Raw genomic sequence first — 17,195 nt, 5'->3', positions numbered from 1 at the left:
GGTTTTCCCACACTTAGAATCTGTGTCGCGTCGATGCTAATCTTCAATTAAAGGTGTGCGCATCACCGTGATGCGTGTTGCATGCAACAAAAGTAATAACTTCTCCTCCTGAATCAGGTGTGAGCATCACTGGGACGCTCACCAGATGAGATACGTTGCTCCATAAGCTCCAACGAATCCATTGCCAATCAAAAAAAAAAAAAAAAACAGCCTCCAGCCAATGAGAGGAAAGAAAGGTTGAAGAACCACACAATATTTCCTGTTACTTCAATCCAATTTGCCACAAAAAGCTTCCTTGTCACGTGACAACAGTCAGCCAGCAGCGCGATAAGTATTCCTTTCCGTGTCAGTGCCGTTCATCCAATCCACCCTGCTCGTAGTGACGCTGGATATCGGATTGGTTACTGCTGATACGTCGTGAAAATGACCCAGGATACTTCAACCTGTGGGTCTCGTTAACGCTCGTCGCCAGTGTTAAATTGTTGAAACATAAACGCAGACTAAAATGTGTAATTTCTCTTCTTCTTTAATTCATAAAGACACATCTGACAGTACAAGTTGCCTTCCACCTTCTGAATGCCCGCAACCACCAACCGCCGCCTTTGCTATCTCCAGTCTCACAATCAAAATGCTACAAGGCACGAGGTGCCCACTAGCCACACACACAACACGCAGCGGGTTTTCAATCATCACACGCACATAGGAGACGAGAGCAGAAAACCCTTCACTCGTGTCACCGTGTGCGCAAGAGTATTAGGGACCAAACGACGCAAGAGCGTACTCGTGAACATTCAATCACATAGGAATACCACAGTAACTCAATGGGAACCACGATGACCTCCCTCAAGTTTTATAAACTGACTGCCTTTCAAAAGGACCAGTGTAGAGTTTTTTCAGTCCCGGATTTCTTTTCTGTGTTTGAGTACGGTTAGAAAGAGACTGAGGGAGGTTACAGGAAGAAATGGTAGAGAAGAATGACGCAAGAGGTCAACAGAATAATTAAAAGAGCATTATAACGAGGGAGAGAAAGAGGCTAGCAGCACTGTTCACTTGAGAGGCATGAAGATCCAGTCTCTAAGAGAACTGTGTCAGCCCTCAGCTGGCCCCAACTACTCCCGGCTCCACAGAAAAGAGCAATGACATCAATCTCTACTTCAGTGAAATTATAGAGAAGGTCCCGACAGCACACCAACAATACCAAGCCTTCCTTGTCTTTTATGTCCAACCCTTCTTGTAGAAACATGCAACAGCCATCCTTTAAAGCCCTCTCGCTTTTAGATCTTGCTAACATACTCAACTCGTACATAGCCACTTTTTATAAAGAGGTCTTACCCTCATCATTCATCAAAGCTCTCTTTGAGGGCGCTCTCTCACCCCTACTCACCACTGTCAATGCCTCCTTCAGACAAGGCATCTTCCCAAAAGCTCACAAGATGTGCCCGATCCTCCCACTGCTAATACTAATCTACACTAGACCCTAACTGCCTGATCACTCACTCACCATTCATCAGCAAGCTCAATGAAAAAAGCAGTCCAAGTTCAAATCCAAATTCACATTAAAGATACCCATCTCCTGCACTACCACCAGTAGGCCTTCAAACCACACTGCAGCATGTAGATTGCTACCTCACACATTGTAGACCATGTCCTCCTGATCACAGAAAAAAAAGCCCCATATTTCCTGATGTTGCTGGACCTCGCAGCTGTTTTCGACACAGGCGACAATCCCACAGTGATATGTGCACTGGAGTCTCAAAATGGGAATACCCAGCAATGTCCTGCACTAGTTCTCCTAATATTTTTCCAATGAACACTAGTTTGTTGACATGGTTGACTTCAGATCCCAAAAATTCATATAACCTGTCATCCATACAGTCTCCTCCAATTTTCACCCTCGACATGGAGCAGCTTGGTGTTCTATTCTCAGATAACAGCATTAAGATTCACCGATCTGCTGAAGAGACACACCTACACTTGAAAGTCTTCTCTGCTCCAGACATTCAATGCCTCAAGCACTGCCAACACATCACCCAGGCCTTGATGTCTAGTGCCTAACTGAAGCCCAACACAAACAAGACAGAATTCTTGTTATTTGCCAAGAATAACAAACAAGAACCAGTACAAGCTAGGCTCAAAGTCATTAACCTTAACTGCATTGAACCCCAACTCTCAATCCATTGATCTTGTCACTTGGATTGACCCTGGACACCAACCTCACCCTCCAGGAAGACACTGGAAACAAAATACACAGACAGGTTGGTACCAGCTGTCTCTTCAAAATAAAGTGAAACCATATTTTCTTGTAAGAGTCTCCAGAACTGCTCTTCAATCCCTCATACCCTTGCATCTGAATAGTGGTAATGCCTACTCTACGGCCCCCCCAGACTCCAAACTTGCACCCATCAAGAGCATCCAATACGCCGAAGCACTTCTCATCCAGGGCCTAAAGAAATTTGATCGCATTACCCCAAACTCTGACAGAACTGCATTAGCTCTCCCCTTGCAATTGTGCACGATCTTCAAAACCAGCTGCATCATTTACAAAGCCATCACAACCAGCAGCTCAACGTATATTGTAGACAGGCTCGCCATTCCTCGCCACACCCAAGACACACAGGGCTCGAAAAATGTACTCGACCGCTCACAAATGCGAGTGATTTTTTTTGAAGGGCGAGCCAGTTTTCAGGCCTACTTGACCGGCCTGGCGAGTGCTATCTGCCACTGCAGTAGCAGGTGAAAGGCTCTAGGGGGCAGGACACACCACCTAGCATAGTGGTGGTGGTAGTGGTGCGGTGTGCGGTGAAGGCTCTAGGGTGCAGCAGGGTACGACGCCAATCAAGTGGTGGTGCGGTGAAGGCTCTAGGTGGCAGCAGGGTGCACACACCACCTAACATAGTGGTGGTGGTGTGGTGCGCTGCCTATCGTTTTGTGGGTCCCAGGGCCGTCAATCGTGTAGCGCGCGAAAAGCGCTACCAATGACGGCCCAAGACATCATTTTGGCCTGCCCCCGCGCTGTGCTGCTTAAAGTGCAGCAGTGACGCAGCACGCCACCACGCGCTCTCTTCAGTGGAGTCGGGAGTGCAGGGCGATTTGGCTTGCTGTCTAGGAGAGGTAAGTCGCAGTTTTTTCCATTAATGTATGATTATGGTGATGTTGGGGGATATAACGCAGATAGCATAGGAATTGAATGTTCATGAAATTAGATAGAGGTCTGAAACCAGCATCTTAGAGTCTACCCTAAAACAAATACCAGCTATGTGAAGGGCACAGTGGAAACTGATTTTTCTAAAGTTTGGATATCTACGAAGCCCAAAGGCTTCTACATGTGTAGAATATGCATTATGTAAGGATCATGATTGTCTATGGTAAAGACGATGGATACATTGCTGTTGCTCAAATATTATTAAAGTTAAACAAGTTAAACAATCACATGCTGCACATGCTTATATGTAATTGTATAATTATTGATCTATTATTAGTGTCCCAGGCTTCAAAGGTTTATTTTCCGCACAAATCCTTTGTGCCCTTTCCAAACCGCCTTGTAAAAGCATTCTATCTCGGGACACAAACCGAAGAGATACTGTAAATGTGGGGGCACAAATACATTTTAAATCCCTTAATACATTTCTGGTTTAGTGCCATTTAGACACATTTCTAAAATACAGCGTCGTTGTGTGGTGTCTTTTAAGCTGTAAAACAAATAATTCAAAAACCTTGTTTTTAAAGTAGATTTTGGTGGCTAAAGCCTACATATGCTTAATTGCATCGGGGTTTGAATAATAATATTTTAGTGCTTATCTTTTACACTTTGTAGAATTTTCGTACATCGGAGCTATAAAGTTATTCACTATTACTTGTTACCATGCTCAATTTGAGTGTTTGTCTTTCATTTAAGCCCACTCGACAACTGCAAGTAAATATTGTCACTTAATGGCTGGAGTAAGGTCCAGCACGATTCTTCTCACCATTTTGCATTATTTCTTTATGGTTCTCTGCTCTGCATTTTTAACTACATAGGGTACTATGGAAGTACAGACACCACAATTTATCTTTGTCTTTCGCGCTGCTGAAGTACTTTTAATGAGGGGCCTAGAATTCCTCCTTTACTCAAAGTAAACTCTTTAGCGTTACAGTCATTCTTTAAACACCGGATCTCAATGAATGCGCGCAACATCCTGTGATTCTGGGCAAATCATTTCATCTCCATGTGCCTATCAAAAATGAATGCATCCTCATGTAACGCAACTGGTGCTCGTATAAAGCGCTCTGATACCTTCGGGTCAAGATCGCGCTATATAATACTCCGAAAAAAATGTAGGCAGACAATGGTAGGAAGAGGGGCTGTAATCTGCCCTTCATTCTAAACAAGCATTTGCAATGCAGTAGTTCTCGAATAACCGAAAGTTTGAGCTATTGGCGTTGAAAAAAATAATGCTACGCCAATACGCTACCTCATTTTTCCAAATCGATAGCCATTAGCTTGGGCAGATTTGAATGTTGTCATTTATGTAGCTTAGACCCAGCTCACTAAGGCAAATGAAATGTGGGGTGGAAAGAGGGGCAGATAAAAGCTTAAAAAAAAAAAAGCCACTTTCCTGTGTTTGAATTACTGAAAAGTCCCTGATGCCCCAATCTATTGTCTCGTATGTAGCGACCGGTACACATTGCATGGAATAGATTTGAAGCATGGGAGCAAATGCTTGGTCCCAGGGGGGCAGGGGCCTAATTGCTGGAGGCGTACTTTTTTGCAACTTCAAGTGACAGGAAGGTATAATTCATTACCACTCACTGGCCGTAGCTAATTCTGGGACCTTAAAGAGAGCGGCCTTTCACTTGAATCTGGACAGGAGAACGGGTTATCTGAAGATACAGAGGAAATTAAATGAAAGTTCTTCCCAGAGCTTATAATAATCCTACTTATGCAAGTTGCATTAGAACATTGTGTGGTGAATGTACTATGCTGACACTGTTTCTCGTTGCTCAAGTGGGTGTATTTGTGAATATTTGTATGTTTCCCTCACCTTCATTGCTTGATTTTGCTCGCAAGAAAGTGTCACTCATCACCTCTAAGGTGTGGATTGTGCAGATTGTGTGACCGCTAATTACGACACCTCCAGTTTCCCCCCAAAAAGTACGTTTAGGCCCAGAGTTAGGCCTTGGGAGGGGGGAGTGAGCTTCACTATCGCAGTTGTTTCCGTAAAAAGAGGGCGCAATTGCAGGGAACAGCCTCAGCTGCTAGAATCCACAGGGCAGACCCCAATGTCACATTAAAACTAGACTATTGGTTTTGTCAGTGCCTATGCCAGGAGTACTTTTTGGAATGATTAAGGTTGTGTCCAGATCAGAGAGACCTGGTAGCTTTTATTTTTGCTGCATACTGGTTATTAGGGAGCAGGATTTTCTAATATGTGACAGTAAGTGTGCCTGACCGGAGACGTTTTAACTGCTATGTGCGTGCCTGCCTGGCTTAAGCAGTGTTGCAGTGGCGTGCTGGTGAGCCCATGTGTCTGTGGTGGGTAAGTTGACCTTGCCTCCTTTTCTTTTGTTAATCTTGTTGTTGGTCCATTGCTCTGATGTAAGTCCACCTTAATAGTAAGTTTATTTGTGTAGCGGAAATCCTGTCTTGGGAATACGGAACAACTGGTGTGTCCTAGTAGTCCAGTGCCAAAATGAAAGTTGTCCCATATGAGAGCAAACTGTTAAAATGGCACAAGCGCACCTGCATCACTGAGGAGCAAATGCAGTATATTTGTACAAGTAAATTCGGCAGTCTGAGAGTGACTTTTGTTATGAGGGCTGGGAAATTTCCATACTACTAACTGAGAGGAGTGAGCTTGCACAAAGCAACTCTATTATGAGTAGCTGCAAATGTTCAGAAATTCGTTTTTGATCGTTTCGCTGACATAAAGGGCTGCAAATGCACAATTTGGCCCCATTATTTTACTGTTTGTCTTGCAGAGTGACCCCTGGGTGGTTTGAGCTTGCTCACTTGCATTGCCCACTGGCCAACAAATATACTGTAACCTGCCCCCCTAAACAAGCATAGTCTCGCCTTTGGGACCTTATAAGTATTTATGCAGCACAATATCCTTGGTGCAACATCATCAACTTTTGCATTGGTAAAACACTTATAAGGTCCCAAAGGCGAGACCTATTGCCTACCATCTTAAAATTGTACTGAGAACTTTTGCCTTGCTTAGGGTTTGCACACCCGTTTCGCATCTATTCATTAAGAAGGGTAGCAATATAAAAAATGTCAAGCGTCACAGTCCTGTCTTGGGGATCCTGACTGTCAGTTACTCATTCTCAGTGGGTAAGGGAGCCAGTACTGTTGGTGTGTTTTTTGATGCGAGCGCTAAGACATAAGTTTAAGCTGAGTGGATTTCTTTTCAGTTCGGTCTTTAGTTAAACCGTTAGGCAAGACCTTTTAATTTTACTGAAATTACAGGTATAACCCTGCCCCCATCTGCAATACATATTAGAACCAGCACTTCTCAAGATCAGACCGGTTAGTCCCGATAGTGAGTTATTTCAGCTGAAAGCACTGGTTGTGTTGCACATCGTTCAGTACCATTGATTATTATGGCTTAGAGCGCATTCCAAATTGGGGTGCTTTTACAGATCTGATCATGCAGTATTAAGTAATTGGAGCCATGATCTTTAAATTAATTATGGAATGCAAATGTTAAGCCTAGTAGTTTGTACACAGACTTCATGTTATTTTAAAATAGTTACAGTTATTGTTTTTGATTCTAGCTCAGAGCGGACAGAAGCAGTGCTGGCTATCTAGTGAGGACAAGGCAGACAACAGGCAGAGTGCAGCTGCAATGGTTGTGGTTGGGAAAACCCACTGGAGCTAAAACACCACTGAATAATGCAGGAGAGAGTTCAGCAGTTGGGAAAAGGAAGTCATTAGAAGAAATCCACCAAAAGCAAAGGGAGTATGATCAAACAAAAAGACAGAGAGTTGTACAACAGAAATGGCTTGAAGATATCAAGTGGGCAGTGATTGAAGAAAAGGAAAGTAATGGAGCTGTCCTAGTCGAGACCAGTTTTAAAAAAATCTCAAGTTTTGTATTGTGGAGTTTGCAGGAAATTTCCTCATCTCGCAGATACTAAGTCTTCACTATATGTTGGTGTGACAGAAAAATTCAAAAGGGAGACGTTGGAATGGCACAACAAGAGCAAATCACGTGAAAAATGCATATAACATGAAGCTGCAATTCAAAGCCCACAGGAGACCTGCATAGCCAAATCGATCACAAAAATGCATGAAAAAAATATCGGGCACCTAAACATTTTATTTAATACAGCCTATTATCTTGCAAAAGAAGGTGAGGCTTTTATTAAGTTTCCAAAACTCTGCACACTGCAGAAAAAGAACAATCCTGACTGGAATTTCGAAAATTATACGAATGATCATGCATGCCGTAACTTTGTAATAGCAATTTCCGAGACCCTAAAAATGACAATTCGATCCCAGATAGAAAATGCTAGGTTCCTCAGTGTTCTGTCAGATGGGTCAACTGACAAAGGAATTCAGAACAGGAACTGATTTATGTACGATTCGTTTGTGAAGGCACCCTTGTTACCCATCTGTGTGACATTGTCAGCATGAAAAACTCCACAGCATCGGGAGTGACAAATGCTTTAATAGTTGGCCTGGAAAGCATGGGCATATCTCTGGATATTCTGAGCCAGAAATGCATTGGTCTGAATACAGATGGAGCTGCTGTGAACCTCGGTAGTAAATCTGGTGCTGTGAAGCAGCTACTGGACGAAGTCTCCAAACATCAAGGATGGGACAATTGCGATCACATTGCAGTTGTGCACTGTGTAGCTCACAATCTAGAGCTTGCTGTGTGTGATGTTAAAAGAAAAAGTTCATACATATCCAAATTTGAAGAGGTGCTCAAAGGATGTTTCAAACTATACTATTATTCACCTAAGCGGAGAAGGGAACTTAAAGAGATAGCTGATAATCTGGAAGAGCAGTTAAAACATTTTGGTGGCTTGCAGCAAATCAGATGGGTAGCAAGTCAGCACAGGGCAGTAACAGCGCTTAAGACAAACTGGGAATCTACAGTACTTCATCTTGAGCACCTTGCTACTGATAGTGATGAATATTCAAACAAAGCCAAAGGATTGCTTCATGACATGAAATCAGAGAAGTTTCTTTATTTCTTGCACTTCATGATAGACTTCACAGAGCTGCTTCAGCAAGTGTCTAAGGCATTTCAACAAGAAGACAGTCTTATTTCTGAAGTTGCAAGAAGGATTGAGGTGCTTCAACAGAAGCTAATACAGCTGAAAACAAAAAGCCAGGAAAAGCACTAACACAATTTCAATTGCTTTTTACAGATGGAAATTTTGCAGGGGTCCCGTTACTAACACAGGCAAAGCCTGCTAGAAAAGGCAGCTCTAATGAAACTAGTGTCAAGGAAGACACTACTGAGTTAATAGAGAATGCTCTTTCTTTTATAAGTGACAGGTTTCTGAAGCACATCTCAGGCAAGCCGCATTCTTTGTTAAAAATTTTGATTTTACTTTGGCGCCAGACTCTGTTGAAAAGATTAGAGGTTTTGGGGATCAAGAATTTGAGGACCTTGTTACATGCTACAAAAAGGTACTTACTGATGAAGAAATTCAGTCTGCCCCTGGAGAGTGGCTAGATTTTAAACTGTACGTCTTTCATCGGATGACGTTGCATAAGCCTGTATCCCTCTTCACTCAGCTATTAAAAAAACGCCCAGAAGAAGTTAAACATGTCCTTCCAATTTTAGAAATCATGCTTTCCATCAGTCCAACAACAGCAATATGTGAACGGGGGTTTAGCAGCATGAACCGAATAAAAAATGAGCTCCGTACGTCCCTTAAAAGTGACACCATGTCTGCTTTAATACGAATCCAAGTAGATGGGCCGGAGTTAGACACTTTTGATCCAAACCCAGCCGTTTTGCATTGGCTTTCAGCAAATCCAGGAACAAGACATATTATGGGCCACAAACATCCTTGTCAAAACAAGATTGTTACTGAGTCAGAAGATAGCGACTGAGTTTATTGCTACTCTCTATGTTCAAATCAGCACCATTTTCCTTAAAAAGTTAGTAAATGCTGGTGCGTTGTGTTTTACCATTCACTGTTTGGTGTCTGTCAATGATACTTCTGACAATTTGCCATGGTGGAACAGCTGTTTGTCTACTTTGGAGACACTCACCCCCAGTCACAGACCTGGGTTGAATCCATCATCGTTCTTTAGCTCACTGTTCGCCACCCCAGTTCAGGACTGGCTATATGCAAATCAGTCTTGACCATACTTCTTACAATTTGCCATGGTGGAGCAGCTGTTTTTCTACTTTGGAGACACTCACCCCCAGTCACAGACCTGGGTTGAATCCATCATCGTTCTTTAGCTCACTGTTCGCCACCCCAGTTCAGGACTGGCTATATGCAAATCAGTCTTGACCCCTGTGCCTCATGGGAACAGTCCAGCCCGAACTGCCAAGCCAATGGACTCCTGACACAGGCCCTGGCACTTTTTTTTAATACAAATTAAGAACTGCCACAGCTACAGCAATCTAAATGAAACTTTGAGGACTTGGAAGCACAAACTGATTACAAAATGAGCTACATTCTGTCTCAAAGCTGACGGAGCGCTAATGCAAATACAAGTGGACAGCTCGAAAGTTGACACTTTCATCCCGAACAGTAGTGCTTTCGCTGAGAGGAAACACAGCACAATGACAATCACATTGACACAGCCTTCCAGGTCCATGAATATGCAAAACTGTACCTATATTTGAAAGAACAAGCACTTGATCTCTGGCCATAAAGTCCGATGGCTCAGTCTGTTTCAACCTCGATTGATACAAGTACATTGGTCCTGTTGCACAAAGTTATTTCAAGACAGAATAGCAAGGACAGAAGGCAGTGTTGCATATGAAGAACGCAACCCTTAGCTCAGAGCATCAGCATCTTCACTAACAAGTTAGTGCCTGATATGTTGTCATGGATGTTATTTCAGTGACATGTTAAAGTTTATGGGGTATTTTTTGCCATGCATGTTCGCAGAAACGTTCACCACGGCACTTTGATACACACATCTTAGGGAGGTACTGGGTGATAAATTAATAAAATGTGCTGTTAATTTGGTTGGCCAACGTTTTCTTGGGTTGTTGGCGCTGCAAATGTTTTGAAAAAAATTCATATGCGATCAATTTGCGGGTCGAGTGTATTGATGTTAGGTCGAGTACAAAAGTCTACTCACTCGACCTGCAGGTCAAGTAAGATTTTTCAGATTTGTCGAGCCCGTCACAGTCAGACTGCAGACCAAGGAGTTTAAAATGGAAAAGACAAGGCAGCCGAACTTGTCCATCTATGCACCAAGGATCTGGAACAACATCCCTCTAACCATCAGGACTGTCCCAAGAAAGGAACCCTTGAAGATACACCTCTTTAAAGAACACTATATCAAAATGCTTTAACATTCCACAAACTAGCAATACCTCCTATGCTTATCCTTGCATATGCTTGGGAGGGCTAGTGTCAGCAAGGTGGATTCAGCAAACGTTAATTTTTAGAACAAATTGAAATGTCTGTTCATTCTACTGGGGAAAGAAATGTGGTTCAATTCGTCGTAATTTAAAATGTCTACTGATTTAAAAGACATAGGTGCACCTGTAGCAAGACTATTTAAGACATTTCTGATAAGCCCAATCTGAGACTCGCCAGTCATCCAGGCACTACCCTTCTAGCTCACCAATGCTATATTTATAATACAAAAACTGCTCAAATGCAAAAGAGCTAAGCATAGTCATAAATCAGATTTATAACAGTGCTTTTCTATTTGGAATGTTTCTTCAGAAACTGGTGAGGAAAAACAGAGACATACATGTTTGTCTAAAGCCATGATACACGTCATATGACAGGGCTTGAAAAATCTGAAAAATTGTACTAGTCCTGCAGTACTAGTACCTTGAAAAATCTCCTCGCCCTAACAGTGATCTACTTGACCTCCGTCTCTGAAATTGGAGCAAAAGTGACAAGATAACAAGATTTAAAGGCATTTTTATTGCTCATTTGCTTTGTGAGCAATAAAAAGGCCTTTAAATCTTGTTATGTTGTCACATTTGCTCCGTTTTCAAAGACGGAGGACAAAAGTTAGTATGTTTTCCTACTCGCCAGAAAGGGCGAGTAGGACCTAAAAATAGCTCGACCTCATAAAATTTACCTCGCAAATGCGAGCGGTCGAGTGGATTTGTCGAGCCCTGTTTGAGTCTACTTGAAAGGCAGTTACCCGAGAAGCAAATCATGTCTTAAGCACAAGCGCCTTTCGAGCTTAACTATGATTTGGAAGCTAGTTTTTGAGCTTTAGAAGCACTGCGTTTAAGGGATATGCATGCACTGTAAGGTTGGATATGTGTGTCTATACGAGTAACTACATTAAGAACCATTTATATAGCACTTACTAATAAGTCTTTATAACTACTCAAGGGAACCCTTTTAGGCAACCTTACAATAATTAAAGATTGAGAAAACCTGTGACGTTCTAAACTTATGTTTTGCAGTTTGCAATCCACTCCTTAATGCTTCATAACTTACCGAGCTAAATTACAGTTATTATAATGTGTCCAGCAGGTAACACAAGGCTCTCAATAACAGAAGGACCAACCCAGTCATCTGTCTACATAAAATACAAATTTGTCCCTTGCATTTAACATGTTGTGCTTTGCTGTCAGCTGGTTACATAAACTAAAAATGTGTGACTTGCATGTTACAAGTTGTGTTTTGCAGCAGGCACATTAACTCCCTATGCTATTTTAGTAGTCAAACCTGTGACTAAAATGAAGATTTATTCAACAAGTGCATTAACCATCAGTTATCTGGATATTAGTATACCATGGACGTTGTTGGATACACAAATATCTCAGTAGCGTGCCTTAACCCATCAGATATTTTCAAAACAGTCTCTTTGTGATCAATGACGTAAGCCGTAACAGATCACAATTGGCCTCACTGGCAATTCCTTTGGAGGTAGAGCTTTTACAAAATAAATGCGTAAGTCGACTGTCAGACTGCACTCTATCTTATTCCTTTCCTCGTCACTCCACCACCTTTCAGACTGCCACTCCTTGTCCCCATCCCCCAATTTATGTGATCCAAAGTAAAACTTTTACAGTTTCAGCACTGCCTATTTGTGATATTATTAAACATAATTAAGCGTCGTCCTTGGATGTTAAACAGAAAACAGGTAAAGAGAAATATTTTACCAAACTTTGACTGAATTACACAATGTGTAACCAGGACATCTGGACTCAAATCCCAACTACCAACCTGAACAAACTGTGTGATCCAGGGCAAATCGCTTCATTTCGCTATGTAAAATTTTCCTTCTCCAACCAATTTGAGAGCCTTCTGAAATAATTACATTCAGTACCTGAACTACACAATACCTTCACTGGTGTACGCCCAATATAAAATCACCTTGCTTCACTTGCTGGTGGTTCTTTGGACCTTGGCCCCTAGGCACCTTTGGTCTAGCAGAGTAACCCTGAGAATCGTTTCTAAGGGTACCTGTGCAGTGGATGTTTCTCCCAAGGGATAACATTACTGCATTCAATCTCGTGCCTCAAATCTGACAGCTGTGATTTTCTACTGTTTTACCTGTAAAGATCTGTAACGTATAAGGTACTTGCTTGATTCCGATGAGGTTGGTGTCTGGAATTATATAAAAATGTGTGTTTTTGTGAATTAGCCTCAGGTTTCTCCTTGAGTGTATGACTCAGATGTTGACTCTTGTGTGTACAGTAGATGTTTGACACTGCTCTCTGGTGGGGCTGCTTGTCCACACTGCCGCATATAGAGTATTTGGGATTGTTGGTTTGGGCCCTCTGTGTCAGTGGGGGTTGTCTGGACTTTCTGCGCGGTGTACCTTGATTTGGTGCACTGCATGGAAAGCCAGCTTCCTACAGCCATCATTTAACATTTTTACAGTTGCTAATTACTTTTATTACAATTCATTGTGAAAGGATCATAGGCACTTTATTCAGTATTTTTATCGTTTTTGTGACCCTTCATAGAGTTTAATATATCTGCCACTTTGATGACGGAGGAGTTTTTTAAGTTACTGAAGCCCCTAGCATAACTAGAACTATGGCACAATTGATATCAATGCATGAAACAACACAAGAGCAAAGTTCTAGTCTTTTGAATGGTGAGAGACAACTACGAAATGAATGATAAAGGACATGACTGTCATTCTCAAAAAGGTAGTTTGCGCTCTTGCTGGTCCATATTTCCATGGGTGGCACATCCTTCTCTGTTCAAGAAGCAACACTATGGAACTCTTCACCCCCAACATAAGATCCACAGATAACCTACCACCTTAACTTAAGAAAATTACTCAAGAACATAACCACCATACGCAAACAGAAATATACAACATATCCCTCTGTATATAAGCATTTATTTGGACTATGGAGATGTACCTATATATGTGTATTGCTTTGTATAAACTTGTATAATTTTAATAATTGTCTTTAGAAATATAGATATTCATTAGTTCTGATTAACAAATGTACATATTACTAATAGTTACTTTATTGTATGTTTTAATTACCTGTATATAAGTGACTGCATAAATAAGTAAATCTTTTTTCATAACTATTTATCTACAATTGCTTCACTATCGAATTAATAAAAAATAATAATAATTTTTAAAGTACAGCAACACTAAATGCCAGAGTTGAATAAATGCATCTTTAATCTACATATACTACCTTACTTATTCATATATATACTTTTCATGTACTTATGTATCCATATATTTATTACTTTTCTTCTAATTCAGCATATCCCATTCACTACCCTATTTCTCACCCTATACCGCTCTCAATATATCATCTACCTCAACTCTGGGACTCATCTCAAACCTCATTCTAGTACTATTTCCAATGCACTACCCTATTTACACCCTAAACCTCTATCAAAATATCCTCCACCTCCACTCTCTCATTCAAACCCCATACCACTACTATGACCCCCATATTTATAACCCTTTCTAGACTCCTCCCTCCTTTTCCTCTCCTTGCATCATCTCATACATCTTTCACTATTCAGATATCCCAAACAAGTCTTTCTAAACCCTTACCTCGGACTCCTCTCCCTCCACCTCCATTTTACTCATCCCAAACCCCCCTCCTATAGTTTTGAACTAAAAAAAATAAGATTCTAGACCCTTCCCTCTTCTACCCCTCCTTCACTCTTCTATCCCTCCACTATTCATTTTCAATCCAAAAAAACAGAACAACATGTCCACCACTCAAATTTAATATCATATTTCGTTATACTAACTCCCCTCCACCTCTCCTTTACTCACCCGAACCCCCTCCTATGGCTAAAAACAGCCTAACATGTCCATCACTCAAATAATTGCATATTTCCCTATACTAATTCACCACTAATCCTTTATGGGTTCTGTAGTAGTGTGCTACTCACCAAAATAGCGCTTCAACACCTTTTCAGGGGTAGCAAGCACTATATAAATGCAAACCTTTTCCCTCTTCTAACCCTCTACTATCCTTCTCAATCCAAATAACTGACTAATGTATCCACAACTCAAATTACTTTCATATTTCACAATACTTATTCACCACTAATCCTTTATGGGTTCCAGAGCAGCGTGCTACTCACTGATAAAGCGCTTCAAGACCCCATCAGGGGTACAACAACACGTAAAAGAGTAAGCAGTGTCAATTACTGTATGTGGTGAATAAAACACACAATGAAAGCAATTTCAATACAACAGCAATCCGATGACGTGTTTTCTTTCTGTGTAGATTTATTCGGAGACCAAGTGCCCAGCCAACACATGTTTCGTCAGGGAATAAGACCCTACGACAGTGTTTTATTCACAACATACAGTAATTGACACTGCTTACTCTTTTACGTGTGCACAGATTTCTGTTGTTTTTCTGTACAAGACTTCGGTCTGCCTAAGGGGGTTTAGGGTCATCCCCTCATCTGTGGCACCGTATTGAATTCCTTCCACTACTGACGTTCACACGCAGAGGCGCCTTCATGTAGCATTACTATAAACCCTACGTGAGATTTTGCACCCCATCAGGGGTAACAAGCGCTATATAAATGCAATACAATACAATAGAGGCTAGCTGTACAGAGAACATGACAATTTGACAAGTCTTGGGTAACAGTGCTTTCAGTGAACGGTGTATTCTTGAGACAGCCTTTAAAATAAAATTACTATCAATAAATTTCGCTTAATGCAGCAATATAATTGTATGTACTTAAGACTTGGAAATAGTGCAAAACATTAATTTATTTATTTTAAACTGAGTTTATTTCTTTTCTCATTGCATCTGTTGTAGGATTTATGTGCTGAATATTTTGATGGCTCGGCTCGTGCTTTGCTCAAACCAGACAGGCAACCAGGCTTGGCTCTGATTCGGCTCTCTTTTTGAAGTCATTTTGCAATTGATGCCTTCCCCACCTGGGAGTACAGCCGAATACATGTACTAGGTCAATGTAATCACGGCAATTTCGTTTGTTTTTCAGAATGATGGAAAAGGGAGGGAAATTTGAAAATAAAAGTAAACTTGCACGATAGCTCAAGGTAAAAATAATTAACACAATGTTTATGCGGGAGCATCAGCAAAAGCGCAGAGGAGGCAGGTATGAATCATGGAAGACAAAACTACACACTTGGGGAATGTTCTTAAGGTTGTAAAGAAAAAAAGTCAGTGACCCACGATTAAATAAATCTGTGCAGTAAATTAGACCACCGCTGGAAATTTGTATAGCCCCCAGTAAAACCGCGTTAAATAATAAGCACCCTGTGGACGTTCATGCGGAAAAAGCTCAATAGAAAATACGCCCTTTAATAAGGCCACAAAAATGTTTGTGGGCGGGGATAGGCAGGTCTAAGTTCCAGCCAGGCCAAAATTTCCAGCCCTGACTACACTTGAAAATGCGCTACCCACCAATTTTTTATGCGATGTTCTTCGTCTAAACAGGTTCACATCATATGTGGTTGTCGCTACTGTACACTTGATGCGCCAGAAACAACTCTTTGTAGAAATTACGAACACCTAAGAATTGACACTACTGGTTAAGGTGCATTAAGCTCGGAAGTGGGCACGCTAATTCAAATAGTACTAAGTTGCCACATGTCGGCTACTTACACGGGCCGTCCGTGAATTCAGCTTATCGTCCGCAGTCCGTTGTTGATCTTTTAAGATATGTTATTTGTCTATAATTTCACCACTTCCGGGTCGCTTAACAACTGATCTCACGATAGAACGTATTCTGGGAGTAAGAGGGACTGGTAAGTGTAAAGTGCCTTATGATTGGAGGATCCTGCACACCTCATCCAATCCTAGTGCGCGTCACGGAATCCGAAATACCGACTGGTTGTGGAGTCTGCAAACGTCTCTGTACGAGTCGTTCTGACTCCAGAACACAAGACCGCTGTCTAGAGTGGACTGCTCTTTTAGCTGGGGAAGTCCCCGAAGTGACTCATTTACGGACCTGGCATCAGGCTATCTCAGCCGGTGGACGTGACGCTGAAGCTCGCGGTTCAGTACAGGAAGAGCGTCAGGGATAAGCAGGGGTTGTCACACTGAGGAATGGTTACACCCAGCCAAAGAGCTCCGGCGGTCGGTCGGATAACGGACACTTCTGTTCGCGACTGACTGCCTGTCCCGGCTGGTTGGGAAGAGGCCCTACTGATCACGTGCCTGGTGTTCAATAGGGGTCGCTGTTCCATTTGTTATGTGAAGTTGTTCAATTCTCACGTTGTTGTTCACACCGATTGTCTATGCTGTGGGCAAGTACATCAGCGCGTGAATTTTGGGCTGAGTGCAACGTTCTGCATTGCACCCATATACAGTTTGTATTCTGCATGGCACCCATATACAGTTTGTATTGTGCATGGCATGTACATACAGGTTTCTTTCTCAATGCTCCAGGGATTTAAGTGAGATGAAAAATGTTGTGGGTGAAACGGGCGGGGCCTATATAATTAAGGGTATTGTTTAAACGTAATACATCAAATTTCATGTAAAGTGCCTCCCTACATCCTCGTTCGAATATAATCTCGACTGGCACATAGCTGCCAAGGTTTCAGATTGCTTATGTGTGACATTTTCATAATTTCATTGTAATTACGAGTGACATTC

The 17,195-nt window shown here is 41.8% G+C and overlaps 1 protein-coding gene across 6 annotated transcripts in view; it reads right to left on the bottom strand.

Moving 5' to 3' along the window:
- ATG5 (autophagy related 5) overlaps positions 1 to 16,755 on the bottom strand; it is a 443,620-nt gene extending 426,865 nt beyond the window's left edge. The window contains exon 1 of one of the 6 annotated variants that reach the window (XM_085611241.1): positions 16,546 to 16,755. The gene's annotated coding sequence lies outside the window, so the exon portion shown is untranslated. Of the gene's footprint in view, positions 1 to 16,199 lie in introns of all 6 variants that reach the window. The other 5 variants (XM_085611240.1, XM_085611238.1, XM_085611242.1 and 2 more) reach the window with 5 other exon arrangements.
- Positions 16,756 to 17,195: the final 440 nt, after the last annotated feature.

This window comes from Triturus cristatus, chromosome 6 (genome assembly GCF_964204655.1).
Source record: "Triturus cristatus chromosome 6, aTriCri1.1, whole genome shotgun sequence".
NCBI lineage: Eukaryota > Metazoa > Chordata > Amphibia > Caudata > Salamandridae > Triturus > Triturus cristatus.
This window is presented reverse-complemented; position numbering and strand designations above follow the sequence as displayed.